Raw genomic sequence first — 18,799 nt, forward strand, 5'->3', positions numbered from 1 at the left:
GCCTTTGACTGTGTGGATCACAGTAAACTGTGGAAAATTCTGAAAGAGATGGGGATACCAGACCACCTGACCTGCCTCTTGAGAAACCTATATGCAGGTCAGGAAGCAACAGTTAGAACTGGACATGGAACAACAGACTGGTTCTAAATAGGAAAAGGAGTACATCAAGGCTGTATATTGTCACCCTGCTTATTTAACTTATATGCAGAGTACATCATGAGAAATGCTGGGCTGGAAGAAGCACAAGCTGGAATCAAGATTGCCAGGAGAAATATCAATAAGCTCAGATATGCAGATGACACCACCCTTATGGCAGAAAGTGAAGAGGAACTCAAAAGCCTCTTGATGAAAGTAAAAGTGGAGAGTGCAAAAGTTGGCTTAAAACTCAACATTCAGAAAACGAAGATCATGGCATCTGGTCCCATCACTTCATGGGAAATAGATGGGGAAACAGTGGAAACAGTGTCAGACTTTATTTTGGGGGGCTCCAAAATCACTGCAGATGGTGACTGCAGCCATGAAATTAAAAGACGCTTACTCCTTGGAAGGAAAGTTATGACCAACCTAGACAGCATATTCAAAAGCAGAGACATTACTTTGCCAACAAAGGTCCATCTAGTCAAGGCTATGGTTTTTCCAGTGGTCATGTATGGATGTGAGAGTTGGACTGAAGAAAGCTGAGCGCTGAAGAATTGATGCTTTTGAGCTGTGGTGCTTGAGAAGACTCTTGAGAGTCCCTTGGACTGCAAGGAGGTCCAACCAGTCCATTCTAAAGGAGATCAGTCCTGGGTGTTCATTGGAAGGACTGATGCTAAAGCTGAAACTCCAGTACTTTGGCCACCTCATGGGAAGAGTTGACTCATTGGAAAAGACTCTGATGCTGGGAGGGATTGGGGGCAGGAGGAGAAGGGGATGACAGAGGATGAGATGGCTGGACAGCATCACCAACTCGATGGACATGAGTTTGAGTGAACTCCAGGAGTTGGTGATGGACAGGGAGGCCTGGTGTGCTGCAATTCATGGGGTCACAAAAAGTCGGACACGACTGAGCGACTGAACTGAACTGAACTGAAACACTGGAAACATCCCAAATGTCAATCAACAGTAGAATGGATAAACACGTGGTAGTATATCCATACAGTGTGATACAATACAGCAATGAAGATAAGACAAGAATTACTTGAAAATATAGGGATAATTCTATAAACATAAAACTAATTATCTAGGCTTAAAAGAATATCTATTCTATGCTTCCATTTATACGAAGATAAAAAGGAGGCAAAGTAATCTATGTTAGAAGTCATAATAGTGGCTACCTTTGTGAAAGAGAGAGGTTATGAGTGGAGTTATAAGGAAGTTTCTAGAGTAATATAAATATTCTGTTTGGAACATAGGTAAACACAGCCATCAGAATGGTTCATTGTCATAATTTTCACAGATTTCTGTGAACTAAATTTTCAAAAATTTACTTAAGTTAGTTAAATACATATATTTAAAAATAGAGTTTAGGGTGAAAAGCATTAAAGGAGTCAGAGATATATTATTATAACAAAAGGAAAAGGAAGAGTGATTGAAAGTAAATGAACTAAACATTCAATTTAAGAAGCTAAAAAAGAGAAAAAACTAAAAAAGTATATTTAAAAATTTTTAAAAAGGAAAGAAGAATGAAAAAATAAAGAATAAAGATGACATTAATCAGCGATAACACATACAAAACAGAAAACTGATGACCAAAAATATTCTTTGAAGAAATTAATAAGAGCAAAAAACCATGGGAATAACTGAGCACGAGAAAAGGAAGAAGGGGACTTCCCTGGTGGTACAATGGATAAGAATCCACCTGTAAATGCAGGGGACACAGGTTCAATCCCTGGTCTGGGAAGACTGCACATGCCTCAGAACGACTAAGCCCATGCCCCACAGCTAGTGAGCCTGCCCACTTCAACAAGCGAAGCCCACGTGCCTAGAGCTGGCTCTCCACGACAGGAGCAGCCACTGCAAGGAGAAGCCGGCGCGCCGCAGCTGGAATGGAGCCCCAGTTCTCCGAGCCTAGAGAAAGCCTGCACGCAGCAACGAAGACCCAGAGCCACCAAAAAGAAAATAAATAATTTTTTTAAAAAGTAAGAAGGGAAAAATAAGTTACTAGGAATGAAATAGGGGCCAAAGCTAGTAACAGCAAAGAATTTTTTAAATCTCAAAAGAGAATATTAGGAGCAACATGACAGCAAAACTTTCCAAAGATAAGAGAGAAAAATAATTTTCTAGGGAGGAAACATATCCAAAATGGATCCAAGGAAAACAAGAAAGCTTCAATATCCCAGTATAAAGATCTGGTTCAAAGTATGACCCTTCAAAGTCCAGGAGACACATCATTTTATATGTGAATCTAGAAAATTTTCAAGAAACAGTTAACTCTTATTATTCAAGTTGTTTCAGAGTATAGAAAAAGGTGGAAAGCTATTCAGATGAGACTATTCTCATCTCTGAGAGCAAAATTAAATAAAGGACAATAGAAAATAAAACTATGGGCTATCTTTGTTTAAGCACTGATAAAAGCATAAAATGGAATATTATTCAATGAAATGCTGTAGCAATACAGTAAAATAATAATACATCATGACTAAATAGAATGCAAGAATGATTCAGCATTGGAAAATCTAATGGTATAATTCAGAATATTAACAAAGGGAATTAAACATATCATCATATTGTAGGTATCCAAAAAAAGGCATTTGATGAAATGCAACATCCATTCATGATTTTAAAATTCTTACTTGCAAAGCATCAAGGGAAACTTCTTTTGTAAGATAAAGAATTTTAATGTAAAAAAATAGCAAGGACCATTCTTCACAGTGAAACAAAAGTAACAGTCTCATTAAATTTAGAAGAAAATAAAAAGAATCAGCAAACTATTCATTAACTCAATTTCAAGTGCTCTCTCTGTTTCCTAATTCTCTTCAGTTCAGTTCAGTCGCTCAGTGGTATCCAACTGTTTGTGACCCCATGGACTGCAGCACACCAGGCCTCCCTGTCCATTGCCAACTCCTGGAGTTTACCCAAACTCATCTCCATTGAGTTGGTGATGCCATCCAACTATCTCATCTTCTGTTGTCCCCTTCTCCTCCTGCCCTCAATATCTCCCAGCATCAGGGTCTTTTCAAATGAATCAGTTCTTCACATAAGGTGGCCAAAGTCTTGGACTTTCAGCTTCAACATCAGTCCTTCCAATGAACACTCAGGACTGATCTCCTTTAGGATGGACTGGTTGGATCTCCTTGTAGTCCAAAGGACTCTCAAGAGTCTTCTCCAACACCCACACTTCAAAAGCATCAATTCTTCGGTGCTCAGCTTTCATTATAGTCCAACTCTCACATCCATACATGACTACTGGAAAAACCATAGCCTTGACTAGATGGACCTTTGTTGGCAAAGTAATGTCTCTGCTTTTTAATATGCCTAATCCTCTTATACTCCCCTAATTTCCACCCTCTAAATATTCTATGTCACCTTCCCTGTCCTCAAACTTCAGGCATACCTACTCCACTCCACTTAGAATCCTTGGAATGTCCTAAAAGTCCCTACATGATCTGGCCCATCATCACCTCCTGACCTTACCCCTTTCTCCCAGGAGATCAGCCCTGGGATTTCTTTGGAAGGAATGACGCTAAAGCTGCAACTCCAATACTTTGGCCACCTCATGCGAAGAGTTGACTCATTGGAAAAGACTCTGATGCTGGGAGAGATTGGGGGCAAGAGGAGAAGGGGACGACAGAGGATGAGATGGCTGGATGGCATCACTGACTTGATGGATGTGAGTCTGAGTGAACTATGGGAGTTGGTGATGGACAGGGAGGCCTGGCGTGCTGCGATTCATGGGGTCACAAAGAGTCGGACACGACTGAGCGACTGAACTGAAATGAACTGAACTGAACTGATGTAGGCATTAGTCTTCAGATATTGAGCATCCAAAGGAAACACTCTGATTTTGTAAGTGTAACTCTGTGCTCAAATCAAAACTCAGAATTTGCAGGTACAATGACGGTGATCCTTCCGTGCTCCAGACATATGCTTTCTCTATGGGTCTCAGATGGCTGCTTTTACTGTGAGACTGCTCCATGTTTCTTTGAGTTGGAGTCATAGTACTAGGTGAATATAGACCTTTTCATTTCAGATACTCTTCCATTTCACCCTTATTCATGGTATTCCCAAGTAACACAGAAATTCTTCATCTAAGGAAACTTGTCAGTTCTGACAATTGAAGAAGAATATTTTTATCAGAATAATTAGACTTAATGGATTTCTGGAAATTAGGAAGTCTTTAAAAAATAATTTCTCCAAGATTTCCAGGGGAGGGGGGGCGGGGCGGGGTGTGTGTGTGTTTTAAACTGAGAAGGTGAGAAATGAAATTTAAAAATCCCTCTCACTGTGGCCACTGTCTAGATTGCTCACAATAATTTAAGGACAGCAGGAAAGCCTTCTTGTCTTTCATGTTGCATGCATATTTTCAAAGTTATTATTCCAGATGGGGACTGTTGACAAAATGCCTCAGGCATTAGCCACTGTTTCTGCTGACAGTCAATATCTAAATGATGTATTTAATAAATTTCTTCTCAAGTTATAATGTCTGCTAACCATTTATTGAAAATAATTATAACCATAATATTTGACAGCTCAGTAAATTCTATTTGATGGAGATAAGTGACTCAACTTTCCTCCTATTGTTGTACAGTAATTTTTTTACTTTTCCATAATTATTACTCATTTATAAATATCCTATATTTAAGTACTTAGATCAATATATAAAGTAAAATATCAGTTAAACAATATTCCTTGGATTAGATATTTAGAAATGGAATTACCACATTGCAAAGTTTAAATATTTTAAGATCCTTAACTCATATTGCCAAAATTTTCCAGAAAGATATCACTTTACATCCTTACTATTAACTTTGTTCTGAAAAAAATCTTTTAATAATTTGTAAGTGAAAAAGAGTAGCTCAAGTTGTAAATTATACTTCTTGGATTACTACTAAGATTGATTTTTTTTTCTTCAATGAATGTTAGCCATTTGGATTTTATCATATGCACTGGTTCATATCCTTCGCCCATTTTTCTCTAATATGCTTCTAGTGTTTTGTCTCATCTACTTATGTGAACATTTTACATATTATGTGAACATTTCACATATTTTACATAGTATATGAATATTTTACAAACTGCTCATATGAATATTTTACAAACTGCTCATATGAATATTTTACATATTAAACCTCTTGTTGAATCTAGTTATAGTTTTTTCCCAGTTTGCCATTTCTTAAATTTATATTGTTTTAAATGATTTTTGACATTCATTTCAGTCTTATTAAAAAGTTGAGTCTGTTTTTCCTATGTAATGCCTTTCACGGCTTTTAAGTTTAAAAAGTTATTTCCCCATCCAGAGGCAGATAAATATTGCCTTATGAGTTTTTTCCCTTTTGTATGTTAGTTCAGTTCAGTTCAGTCACTCAGTCATGTCCAACGCTTTGCAATCCCATGGACTGCAGCATGCCAGGCCTCCCTGTCCAACATCAACTCCTGGTACTTGCTCAAACTCAGGTCCATTGAGTCGGTGATGCCATCCAACTATCTCATCCTCTGTCGACCCCTACTCTCACCTTCAATCTTTCCCAGCATCAGGTCTTTTCCAATGAGTCAGTTCTTCACATCAGGTGGCCAAACTATTGGAGTTTCAGCTTCAGCATTAGTCCTTCCAATGAATTTTCAGGACTGATTTCCTTTAGGATAGACTGGTTGGATTTCCTTGCAGTCCAAGGGACTCTCAAGAGTCTTCTCCAACACCACAGTTCAAAAGCATCAATTCTTCAGTGCTCAGCTTTCTTTATAGTCCAACTGTCAGATCCATACATGACTACAGGAAAAACCATAGCTTTGACTAGATGGACCTTTGTTGGCAAAGTAATGTCTCTGCTTTTTAATATACTGTCTAGGTTGGTCATAACTTTTCCAAAAAGCAAACATCTTTGAATTTCATGGCTGCAGTCACCATCTGCAGTGATTTTGGAGCTCCCCAAAAATAAAGTCTGACACTGTTTCCACTGTTTCCCCATCTATTTCCCATGAAGTGACGGGACCAGATGCCATGATCTTCGTTTTCTGAATGTTGAGCTCTAAGCCAACTTTTTAACTCTCCTCTTTCACTTTCATCAAGAGGCTTTTTAGTTCCTCTTCACTTTCTGCCATAAGGGTGGTGTCATCATGTTATTGCTATTTCTCCTGGCAATCTTGATTCTAGCTTGTGCTTCCTCCAGCCCAGCGTCTCTCATGATGTACTCTGCATATAAGTTAAATAAGCAGGGTGACAATATACTCCTTTTCCTATTTGGAACCAGTCTGTTGTTCCATGTCCAGTTCTAACTTTTGCTTTCTGACCTGCATACAGGTTTCTCAAGAGGCAGGTCAGGTGGTATGGTATTCCTATCTCAAAGAATTTTCTAGAGTTTGTTGTGATCCACACAGTCAAAGGCTTTGGCATAGTCAATAAAGCTGAAGTAGATGTTTTTCTGGGACTCTGTTGCTTTTTTGATAATCCAGCAGATGTTGGCAATTTGATCTTTGGTTGCTCTGCCTTTTCTAAAACCAGCTTGAAACATCTGGAAGTTCATGATTCACGTACTGTTGAAGCCTCGCTTGGAGAATTTTGAGCATTTCTTTACTCTTGTGTGAGATGAGTGCAATAGTTTGAACATTCTTTGGCATTGCCTTTCTTTGGGCTTGGAATTAAAACTGACCTTTTCCAGTCCTGTGGCCACTGCTGAGTTTTTCAGATTTGCTGGCATATTGAGTGCAGCACTTTCACAGCATCATCTTTTAGGATTTGAAATAGCTCAACTTGAATGCCATCACCTCCACTAGCTTTGTTCGTAGTGATGCTTTCTAAGGCCCACTTGACTTCACATTCCAGGATGTCTTGTTCTAGGCTGGTGATCACACCATCATGATTATCTGGGTCATGAAGATCTTTTTTGTATAGTTCTTCTGTGTATTCTTGCCACCTCTTCTTAATATCTTCTGCTTCGGTTAGGTCCATACCATTTCTGTTCTTTATTGTGTTCATCTTTGCATGAAATGTTCCCTTAGTATCTCTAATTTTCTTGAAGAGATCTCTGGACTTTCTCATTCTGTTGTTTTCCTCTATTTCTTTGCACTGATCACTGAGGAAGGCTTTCTCATCTCTTCTTGCTATTCTTTGGAACTCTGCATTCAAATGGGTATATCTTTCCTCTTCTCCTTTGCCTTTCACTTCTCTTCTATTTACAGCTATTTGCAAGGCCTCTTCAGACAACCATTTTGCCTTTTTGCACTTCTTTTCCTTGGGGATAGTCTTGATCCCTGTCTCCTGTAAAATGTCACGAACCCCTATCCATAGTTCTTCAGGAACTCTATCAGATCTCATCCCTTAAATCTATTTCCCACTTCCACTGTATAATCATAAGGGATTTGATTTAGGTCATATTTGCATGGTCTAATGGTTTTCCCTACTTTCTTCAATTTAAGTCTGAATTTGGCAATAAATAGTCCAGTCTGTGCCACAGTCAGCTCCCAGTCTTGTTTTTGCTGATTGTATAGAACTTCTCCATCTTTGGCTGCAAAGAATATAATTAGTCTGATTTCGGTATTGACCATCTGGTAATGTCCATGTATAGAGTCTTCTCTTGTGTTGTTGGAAGAGGGTGTTTGCTATGACCAGTATGTTCTCTTGGCACAACTCCATTAGTCTTTGCCCTGCTTCATTCTGAACTCCAAGGCCAAATTTGCCTGTTGCTCCAGGTATCTCTTGAGTTCCTACTTTTGCATTCCAGTCCCCTGTAATGAAAAGGACATCTTTTTTGGGTGTTAGTTCTAGAAGGTCTTGTAGGTCTTCATAGAATGATTCAACTTCAGCTTCTTCAGCATAACTGGTCAGGGCGTAGACTTGGATTACTGTGATATTGATTGGTTTGCCTTGGAAACCAACAGAGATCATTCTGTCATTTTTGAGATTGCATCTAAATACTGCATTTCGGACTCTTTCGTTGACTACGAGGGCTACTCCATTTCTGATTTTAACTATGCCTTTAATACTAACGGCTTTTGTTTCTTTCTTTTTAACTTTTTATTGTTTTGTGAGTATGACATGAGGAGTAAGGGAGTTGCAAATATGATTCCTTGTCTTAGTTCACTGTATTTTCCTTTTTCCCTCTTAGTTTACAGAAGCTTTTATTTGTTCCAGTGTTCTAAAATCTTTTCCATCTCAAAATTCAGGTTCTTTAGTTTTAGAAAAACTTTTTAGTTGCCTCTTTGACAATTTCCTGTAGTTATTCCCTCTGTACATTAACACCTGTATTTGGATACCAGACCTCATGGATTCAACCTCTAATTCTTATGTCTTTTCTTCTTTCAATTTTCTGTTTATCACTATATTCTGAAATTTTTTCTCATCTTTATCTTCCAAACCTACTTCTACTGTCTTTTTCATATCTTTTATCAATTTTTTAATTTTCAACAGTTCGTCTCTGCTCCCTTAGCTCTTTTCTGTGTATATAGCTTCCTTACCCCCACTGTCCCCATGATCCTGTTCTTGTTTCATGGGTACACTTATTTAATCTCTCAGTTCAGTTCAGTCGCTCAATCATGAACAACTCTTTGTGACCCCATGGACCACAGCATGCCAGGCTTCCCTGTACTTCACCATCTCCTGGAGTTTGCCCAGACTCATATCCATTGTGTCGGTGATGCCATCCAACCATTTCATCCTCTGTCATCCCCTTTTCCTCCTGCCCTCAATCTTTCCCAGCATCAGGGTCATTTCAAATGAGTCAGTTCTTTGCATCAGTTGGCCAAAATATTGGAGTTTCAGCTTCAGTACTAGTCTTTCCAATGAATATTCAGGATTGATTTTCTTTAGGATTGACTGGTTTGATCTCCTTGCTTTCCAAGGGACTCTCGAGATTCTTCTCTAATACCACAGTTCAAAGGATCAATTCTTCGGCACTCAGCTTTCTTTATGGTCCAGCTCTCATATCCATACAAGACTATTGGAAAAAACCATAGCTTTGACTTGACAGACCTTTGCTGGCAAAGCAATGTCTCTACTTTTTAATATGCTGTCTAGGTTTATCATAGCTTTTCTTCCAAGGAACAAGCATCTTTTAATTTCATGACTGCATTCACCATCTGCTGTGATTTTTGAGCCCAAGAAAATTAAATCTGTCACTGTTTCCATTTTTACCCCAACTATTTGCCATGAAGTGATGGGACCAGATGCCATGATCTTCATTTTTTGAATGTTGAGTTTAAGCCAGCTTTTTCACTCTACTCTTTCACTTTCATCAAGAGGATCTTTATTTCCTCCTCTCTTTCTGCCATAATGGTGGTATCATCTGCATATCTGAAGTGATTGATATTTCTCCTGGTAATCTTGATTCTGGCTTGTGCTTCATCCAGCCCGGCATTTCGCGTCATGTACTCTGCATATAAGCTTAATAAGCAGGGTGACAATATACAGTCTTGACATACTGCTTTCCCAATTTTGAACCAGTCTGTTGTTCCATCTCCCATTCTGTTGCTTCTTGACCTGCATACAGGTTTCTCAGGAGGCAGGTAAGGTAGTTTGATATTCCCATTGTGATCCATACCATCAAAGGCTTTATAGCATAGTGAATGAAGCAGAAGTACATGTTTTTCTGGAATTCTGTTGTTTTTTCTATGATCCAATGGATGTTGGCAATTTGATCTCTGCTTCCTCTCCCTTTCTAAATCCAGCTTGAACATCTGGAAGTTTTCAGTTCATGTACTGTTGAAGCCTGACTTGGAGAATTTTGAGCATTACTTCGTCTCTCAGAAAATACTAAAATGTCATTGGCTTTTGGAGGTACTTTCCCCTCCTGCATAGTCTGGTTCTTTGAAACTTCTTTTTCTGTTTGTTTTGGCTTCTTTCAGGTTCAAGGCTTTCCTCAAATGTCTAGTGATCCTTAGTAATAAGCTCAAATATAAGGGTATGTATGGCACAGGGAACTTATTAGAAGCTCTGGGTGTGTGGATGGTTTTGGTGACTTATACTTTCCCTTATGGTGATCTGGCTGGGCTGTTTCCTGACTGAAGCTCTGATGCTGGTATCTCTACAACTGGTGATACTCAACAGTAAAGAATCTTCTAATCTTCCTCCTGAGAGGACAGGCCTGGTTTCCCCACCACACAGAAAATGGGTCCTGAATTTTCTAATATTCAACTGCAAAGGTTCAGTAAATCAACCTGTTTCCCCTTTGACAGCCATACTCCCAGTGGTTCCCCCAAATCCCCAGTCCAGAGAACATCCTTTTCAGCCACTCTAGACAATGAAGCTTAGTGTTCTGTCAGGGTGAGATGGCAGTTTACTCTGCTGCCCAGAGTGGGAGGGGCGGAATGTTAATTGCAAAATCTTAACTGCTTCTGAGACAGGCTTCCAACAGATCCTCCTTAGCCCCGTTTTAACTGTCACATCCAGAGGTACCTGGTGCCTTTGAGGTTCTTAGAGGCAACTGAGCTGCTTCTGGACTTTCACTGCCAATTTAGGATTCAGCTTTCCAGGGTTTGACAAATCAGTTTCTACCTGTCCTTCTGTTTTCAAATTTTGCTTCTGTATTATCTCCTTTACCATTTTCTTTGTATATTATTTATATATGTATACAAACATATATATAATTTTAGTTTTTAGTTTCGGCTGTGCCAGCCCTTCCGTGCTGCATGGGCTCGTTCACTGTGGAAAGCAGGGCTTGCTTCCTGGTTGCGGTGTGCAGGCTTCTCATTGCAGCGGCTTCTCTTGTTGTGGTTCTCGGGTAAGCAGGTATCAGTAATTGTGGCGTAAGGCCTTATAGTTGCTCCGAGGCCATACGGGATCTTCCCAGACCAGGGATAAACCCATGTCTCCTGCATCGGCAGGCAGATTCCTTACCACTGAGCCACCAGGTAAGCCCTGTTTATTACTTCTTAAAACAAAGATCATGTTATTGTCACTCCAGTGGAGTTTTGGAGGGAACAAAGTAAATGTTTTTAAAGCACCATCTTTATCTCGTTTTCCCAACTGTCTCTCCCAATAGTTCCTAAAACTAACTCCCAGCTTCAAATATACGCACTTTGGCTCTCGCCTTTCTTCTCTCAATGCAATGCTTAAGTCACTCAGTCGTGTCTTACTCTTTGCGAACCTATGGACTGTGGCCCATCAGACTCCTCTGTCCATGGGATTCTCCAGGCAAGAATACTGGAGGGGGTTGCCATTCCTTCCTTCAGCGGATCTTCCCAACCCAGGGATCAAACGCAAGTCTCCCACATTGTAAGTGGATTCTGTCTGAGCCACCAGGGAAGCCCCACTTTCTTCTCTCACTGTTATCTAAATTATGATCTCTGCCTTCCAGACAAGTCTCCTCCTTGAAGGATCCTTCTGAGTGTGTGCTCATAACTTCAACTGCCAGGCTCCTCTGTCCATGGGATTCTCCAAACAAGAATACTGGAGTGGGTTGCCATGTCCTTCTCCAGGGGATCTTCCTGACCCAGGGATTGAACCGGTGTCTTTTGTCTCCTGCATTGGCAGGTGGGTTCTTTAACCACTAGTGCCACCTGGGATGCTCCAAACCTGCAAACCCTAGGTGTTGGTAAAGGCTGTCCTCTACACTCCATGAGCACTGTTTGCCTGCACCATTTATTTGGTGCTTAAACTGTTGTCGTGGGAACTCTCCAGACTGTTTTACTTGAAGCTAGCTTGTACCTTCAATGGGCACGTAAGTAATAAATCCCTTCTATGAGATGTGCTTGCTTCTTTCTCTGAGATACCTGCATGTTTCTGCTCCACAAGCTTCAACATTCTGTTCTTGAGAAGTTGTGTGGAAAAGAAAAGATGAAAAGGTATCTTTTACTGGACCCTTTTAATCTCAAATGCCAATATTTGATGTGGGCTCCCTAGTAAGGAACATCCAGGAGTGTGGACATAAAGGAGAATGACACATGATGGGAAGTCAGGCATGAACAGCGTGGCTCAAATACTGATCCAGTCAAACAGCAGAAATTAAATCATGACAAAGACAATGACTTGGCCTTTAAATCAGCAACTTAAATGTCTTGTAATGATTTCATTGTGACATGTGATAAATTGAGCATGGGAATATTAACCTCAGAAACTTCTCTCTTTACTTTGCTCTTACATGGATGCTGTGGCAATCACAGCAGTATCTGGCAGTCAGGCAGAAGTCTTCTTGAACTCGTATCTTCATGACACAGCCACTCAAATTTTAATTCTAACACAGGCCTCTTTGAATTGTCAATAAATTTTTAATATATTTCTTGAGCAGTATATAATCCTAATTCTTGCAATTCTCCCAGAGATTCCATAAAAACACTGAAAAACAAACTAAACCCAAAACAGAACCAACCTCTTTTGCCTAAAGGTAAATTCTCTAGGCAATAAAGAACCCTGACAAATACACTTCCTATCCCTCATTCCCACTCCTCAAAGGCTTACTCTTACATATTTTAGCTGCTTCTGGTATTTTGTATATCCAGTATTTCTAGATTTTGCAATTTTAGATACTGTAGACATAAACTATAAAAAACATGGATCTAGTTCTCTTTTGCTCCATCCCACCACACACAGACTTCCCCTACTCCATCCTCCCATATATAATTGGTTATAACTATTAACCAATATTTTGGTTAAGTCTAGTCTCAAGTTTTGCCACACAATCTTAGATACAGCCGAATCATGTAGTGTACCATGATTGCACTGCCTTTCATGTACGAAACGTTATCCTATAGTTAATTAATGCTTTATTTCATTTGCCTAGTTTTATACATATTAAATCATCCCCAAATTAATTCCCAGTAGTGTGAATCTCTTCTAAATACATAAAACACTTCAGGTACCAAATCTAATTTCTCTTTTCAGAAATATTCTTCCTGGAGCCCTCCATATGCTTACTTGAATCTGGACTGGTTAGTCTTTAGGCTGTTGCACAGACTATATCCTGGGGTTTCTAGTCACTGAAATTCTGGGTGTTCTTTTTCTCTATTATGTTAGATCCTCTAATCTAGCCACCCCCCCGGCCCCCACCCCAACACACATCTCAATCTTCTTTCCTGGTTTATTTTCTTGGGTTGGTGGAGTATCCATCAGGAGTGTCCTTGGAAGCATCATTAGACATTATGAAGTAGCTCACAGAATCTCCAGGAGGACCAGAGAATTGGGTTTGGTGACTGTGTACCCAGGAACAACACCCAAATTATCCAACCATCTATATATTCTATACCTTCTCTGGTCAAAGACCCTGAGCAAGGGACATCACCGGCTAAAACCTATGCCACTGCTGCCTCTGAAAGCTCAGTCTTCACCATCCTCCTCCAAGGACACATCTTGTGCAAAACTGACTTCCACACATTTCTTCAAATTGAGCGCTTCCACGGAAATGTCTGATTGGAAGAGCTAAGGTCATGTGCTTATGTCTTTGCTATAACAGATACTGGATATGTGACTTACCACTTGGCAAGGCGGGGGTTATAATGTACGAATTTCCTCAGATACAAAACAGAATTCTAACGTTACTGGCCACAAATATAACAACTGTCTACCAGAATCTGCCTGTCTGAAAATGTCTGTGCTCTACCTTTTTCTTTCAAGATTCTGGAGACAATGTTCCATTGAATTGCAGCTTCTAGAAATCCAAAACCAATCTACTTTCTGATGCTTTTTGTGTAACCTATCTTCCTTGAACACTTTGATGATTATTTCTTTGCTCCTTGTTTTCTGAGATTTCATCAAAATATGGTTCTTTTTTTTGCCAGTTATTGTGTTAGATCTTCTGATGTAAATTCTTCATTGCTGAGAATTTTCTTATTCCATCTTTATTTCTTTCCACTATATTTTCAGTTTTATCTCTCTGGAAATATAATTTGTTGGATATGAGACCTCCTGGGCTGATCCTCTAATTTTCTTATTTTTCTCTTGTTTTCCATCTTTGTTCTTTTATTTTCCAAGCCTTCTAGCAATTATTTTTAATTTTCAGAAATTCTTTTGGTTCTCTGAATTCCTTTTATATATCCAATATTTTTCATGGCTGCAGATTTTTCTGTCTCTTTTGAAATATTAATAGGGTTTTTTTTTTTTTAAGTTTCATTTATTCTCTACATTATGTCAGCTTCCCTCTGAATTCACCCTTCCAGGATGCTTTCCTTGGTTTCTATTTTTTCAGGTTAAATGCTTTCCTCATAAATCTAATTACCCTTGGCTTATATTTAAATAAGAGTTAGGCACTAGAGAGTTGGGTTTGCTATATATGACTGGTAAGATTTGCTGAGAATGTTCTAAGTAATTTCCTCTGGGAATGGGGGCAACTGACAGTGTCTGAAGGTGAGAGTATAATCAAAAGACTGTAAATTAATGCATCTATCTCATTTGAAATTGGGGCCTAGGAATTTATGGTGTCTTAATTTTTTGCTTCTGAGAAACAGTAAAAATAGATAAAATAGAATATATAGCAAAACCCTGCATTCCAACCAGCCAGAATTGACATCTTAATATTTTACCATATTTGCTTCAAGTGGTTTTTTTAAACAGCTTTATTGTGATGTAATTTACATAACAAATATTTCACCCATTTTAAGTGTAAAATTGAATGATTTTGGGGGGATATTTACAGAGCTGTGCAGCCATCATCACAATGTACTTTTAGAACATTCCCACCATTCCGCATATAAACCTCATGCCCATTTGCATTCACAGCCTATTTCCACTCTCAGCTCCAGGCAACCACTAATCGACGTTCTGTCTTTGTAGATTAACCTATTCTGGACATTTCACATAAATGTAGCATGTGATATTTTGTCTGGCTTGTTTCATTCAGCATGTTTTTGAGGTTCATTCATGTTGTAGGCGTGTTTCTTCTTTTTATGGTTGAATAATATTCCATTGTTATGAATATACCATATTTTGTTTATCCATCCATCAGTTGATAACATTTGGGTTGTACTCTTTTGGCTCTTATGAATAATGCAATTATGAACATTCATATTGAGTAGACATGTTTTTATTTTTTCTTTGTATAGATACCTAGAAGTGGAATTGCTGGGTCATACAGTAACAAAGCTAGTGGAGGTAGTGGAATTCCAGATGAGCTCTTTCAAATCCTAAAACATGATGCTGTCAAAGTGCTGCACTCAATATGTCAGCAAATTTGGAAAACTCAGCAGTGGCCACAGGACTGGAAAAGGTCAGTTCTCATTCCAACTCCAAAGAATGTTCAAACTACCATAAAATTGCACTCATTGCACACGCTAGCAAAGTAATGCTCAAAATTCTCCAAGCTAGGCTTCAAAAGTACGTGAACTGAGAACTTCCAATTCAAGCTGAATTTGGATGTTCAAGCTGGGTTTAGAAAAGGCAGAGGATCCAGAGATCAAATTGCCAACATCCACTGAATCATAGAAAAAGTAAGAGAATTCCAGAAAAACATCTACTTTTGCTTCATTGATTATACTAAAGCCTTTGATGGTGTGAATCACAACAAACTGTGGAAAATTCTTCAAGAGATGGGAATACCAGATCACTTTACCTGTCTCCTGAGAAACCTGTATGCAGGTCAAGAAGCAGCAGTTAGAACCGGACATGGAACAACGGACTGGTTACAAATTGGGAAAAGAGTATGTCAACGCTGTATATTGTCACCCAGCTTATTGAACTTATACGCAGAGTCCATCACACAAAATTCCAGGCTGGATGGAGCACAAGCTGGAATCAAGATTGCCAGGAGAAATATCAATAATCTTAGATATGCAGACAATACCACCCTCATGGCGGAAAGTGAAGAGGAACTAAAGAGCCTCTTGATGAAAGTGAAAGAGAGTAAAAAAGCTGGCTTAAAACTCAACACTGAAAAAATGAAGATCATGGCATCTGGTCCCATCACTTCATGGCAAACAGATGGGGAAACAATAGAAACAGTGACAGACTTAATTTTCTTGGGCTCCAAAATCACAGCAGATGGTGAATACAGCCATGAAATTAAAAGACATTTGCCCCTTGGAAGGAAAGCTATGACAAAACACAGACAGCATATTAAAATGCAGAGACATTACTTTGCCAACAAAGGTCTGTATAGTCAAAGCTATTGTTTTTCCAGTAGTCATATATGGATGTAAGAGTTGCACCATAAAGCTGAGCGCCGAAGAATTGATGCTTTTGAACTGTGGTATTGGAGAAGACTCTTTTTTTTTTAAATTTTATTTTATTTTTAAACTTTACAATATTGTATTAGTTCTGCCAAATATTGAAATGAATCCACCACAGGTATACCCGCGTTCCCCATCCTCAACCCTCCACCCTCCTCCCTCCCCTCCCCTCCCTCTTGAGTGTCCCTTGGACAGCAAGGAGATCAAACCAGTCAATCCTAAAGGACATCAATCCTGAATATTCATTGGAAGGACTGATGCTGAATCTCCAATACTTTGGCCACCTGATGCAAAGAGCCAACTCACTGGAAAAGACTCTAATGCTGGGAAAGATTGAAGGCAGGAAGAGAAGGGGATGACAGAAGATGAGATGGTTGGATGGCATCACCAACTCAATGAACATGAGTTTGAGCAAGCTCTGGGGGATGATGAAGGACAGGGAAGCCTGGTGTGCTGCAGTCCATGGGGTCACAAAGAGTGAGACACGACTGAGCAACTGAACAATACTAACCCTATGTTTAACATTTTGAGAAACTGCTATACCATTTTCCCAAAGTGCCTGCAACATTTTCAGTTTCCATCAACCATATGTGACAGTTCCAATTCTTCAGAATCCTCACCAACATCTCTAATTGTCCTCTTTTTTTTATAGTACTTTAGTATGACATTGTATCTCATTTTGATTTGCATTTCCTTAACAATGTATGATGCTGAGCATTTGTCACTATGCTTATTGGCCACTCATATCTTTTTTGAAGAAATTTCTATTCAAATCCCTTGCTCATATTTGCATAATTAATTGAGTTGCAAAAGATCTTTATATGTCCTAATTATAAGTTCTTTTTTAAATATATGATTTGCAAATATTTTCTCCCAGTCTGTGGTTATCTTTTCACTTTCTTAACTGCATCTTTTGAAGTGCATAAGTTTTTAATTTTGATGAATCCAAGTCATCAGTTTTCTTTATCACTTGTGCCATTGGTGTTTAAGCTAAGAAATTATTGCCTAGCTCAAGATCATGGAGATACATTTCTGTTTTAAGAGTTTTATAGTTTTAGCTTACATTTAGGTCTATGATTAACTTTGACTTAGTTTTTGTGTATGGTGTGAGGTGAAAAAAGTGAAAGTGAACTTGCTTAGTCGTTTCTGACTCTTTGCGACCCCATGGACTGCAGCCTACCAGGTTCCTCCATCCATGGGATTTTCCAGCCAAGAATACTGGAGAGGATCGCCATTTCCTTCTCCAAATATGGTGTGAGGTAGGGATCCAGATTCAGACTTTTAAGGATATCCATTATTCCAGCAAAATGCATTGAAAAGATTATTCTTTCACTGTTGAAAATGTCTTGAAAGTTTTGTTGATTCTATTAAAGTTTACAGTTAGTCATTAAACTATATATAGCTGTCCCTATACCAATGCCTTGATAATTGAAACTTTGCAGTGAAGTTTTGAAATGGGGAAGTATGAGTTCTCCAAATTTTTTATTATTTTTCAAGACTGTTTTGGCTATTTTGGGTCTTTAGTATTTATACACCTTTTTCAGGATAAACTTTTTTTCCTGGGGAAAAAAGCCAGCAGGAATTTCAATAGGGAATGCACTGGACCCATAGAACAATTGGGGGAGTATTGACATCTTAACAACAGCATTTTCTGATCAATGAATATGGAATGTTTTTCCATTTATTTAGATCTTCTTTAACAATGTTTTGTAGTTTCCAGTGTAGAAGTCTCATATCTTTTTTGTTGAATTTATTCTTAAACATTTTATTCTTTTTGATGATATTGTTAATGGAATGTTTTCTTAAATTTTCAGATCTTGCTGGTGTACAGAAATCAACTGATTTATGTATACTTATCTTGTGTATCCAGAGAAGGCAATGGCACCCCACTCCAGTACTCTTGCCTGGAAAATCCCATGGACGGAGCAGCCTGATGGGCTGCAGTCCTTGGGGTCGCTAAGAGTCACGGACACAACTGAGCGACTTCACTTTCACTTTTCACCTTCATGCGTCGGAAAAGGAAATGCAACCCACTCTAGTGTTCTTGCCTGGAGAATCCCAGCAATGGCGGAGCCTGGTGGGCTGCCGTCTATGGGGTCGCACAGAGTCGGACACGACTGGAGCGACTTAGCAGCAGCAGCAGCAGTACCAGAGCATCTTGTGTATTGTGCAATCTTGTTGAATTTATTTGTTGTAGTAGTTTAGTCATTCCCTAAGATTTTCTCTATATAAAATCAAGCTGTCAATAGTTTTATTTCTTTTCAACTTGGATACCTTTTTATTTATTTTTCTTACCTAACTGCCTTGACTAGAATCTCCAGTGTAAGGTTGAACAGACATCCTAAAGGGTCTTCTTCCTGGTTCAAGTATTTTTAAATAGAATAAATATTTCAGATGAAGGAAATCCCTTTCAGATTTAAATCCAAAATCCTAATCTCCTTCTCCTACCCAACTCCAAAACAACAGCTATCATGAATTTGGTGCATTTTCTATCTGTGGATGTCTTTTGTGTGTGTGTGTCCAGGTGGTTCAGTGGTAAAGAATCCACCTGCCAATGCAGGAGATGCAGTAA

At 38.9% G+C, this 18,799-nt stretch overlaps 1 protein-coding gene across 3 annotated transcripts in view; it reads right to left on the reverse strand.

The window, feature by feature from the left end:
• LOC147357353 (lysine-specific demethylase 4D-like) overlaps positions 1–18,799 on the reverse strand; it is a 32,281-nt gene that overhangs the window by 4,315 nt on the left and 9,167 nt on the right. The window lies entirely within an intron of this gene.

The sequence above is a fragment of the Bos grunniens genome, chromosome 15 (assembly GCF_055505025.1).
Source record: "Bos grunniens cultivar Pamir isolate PY7600 chromosome 15, Bosgru_T2T1.0, whole genome shotgun sequence".
Lineage (NCBI taxonomy): Eukaryota > Metazoa > Chordata > Mammalia > Artiodactyla > Bovidae > Bos > Bos grunniens.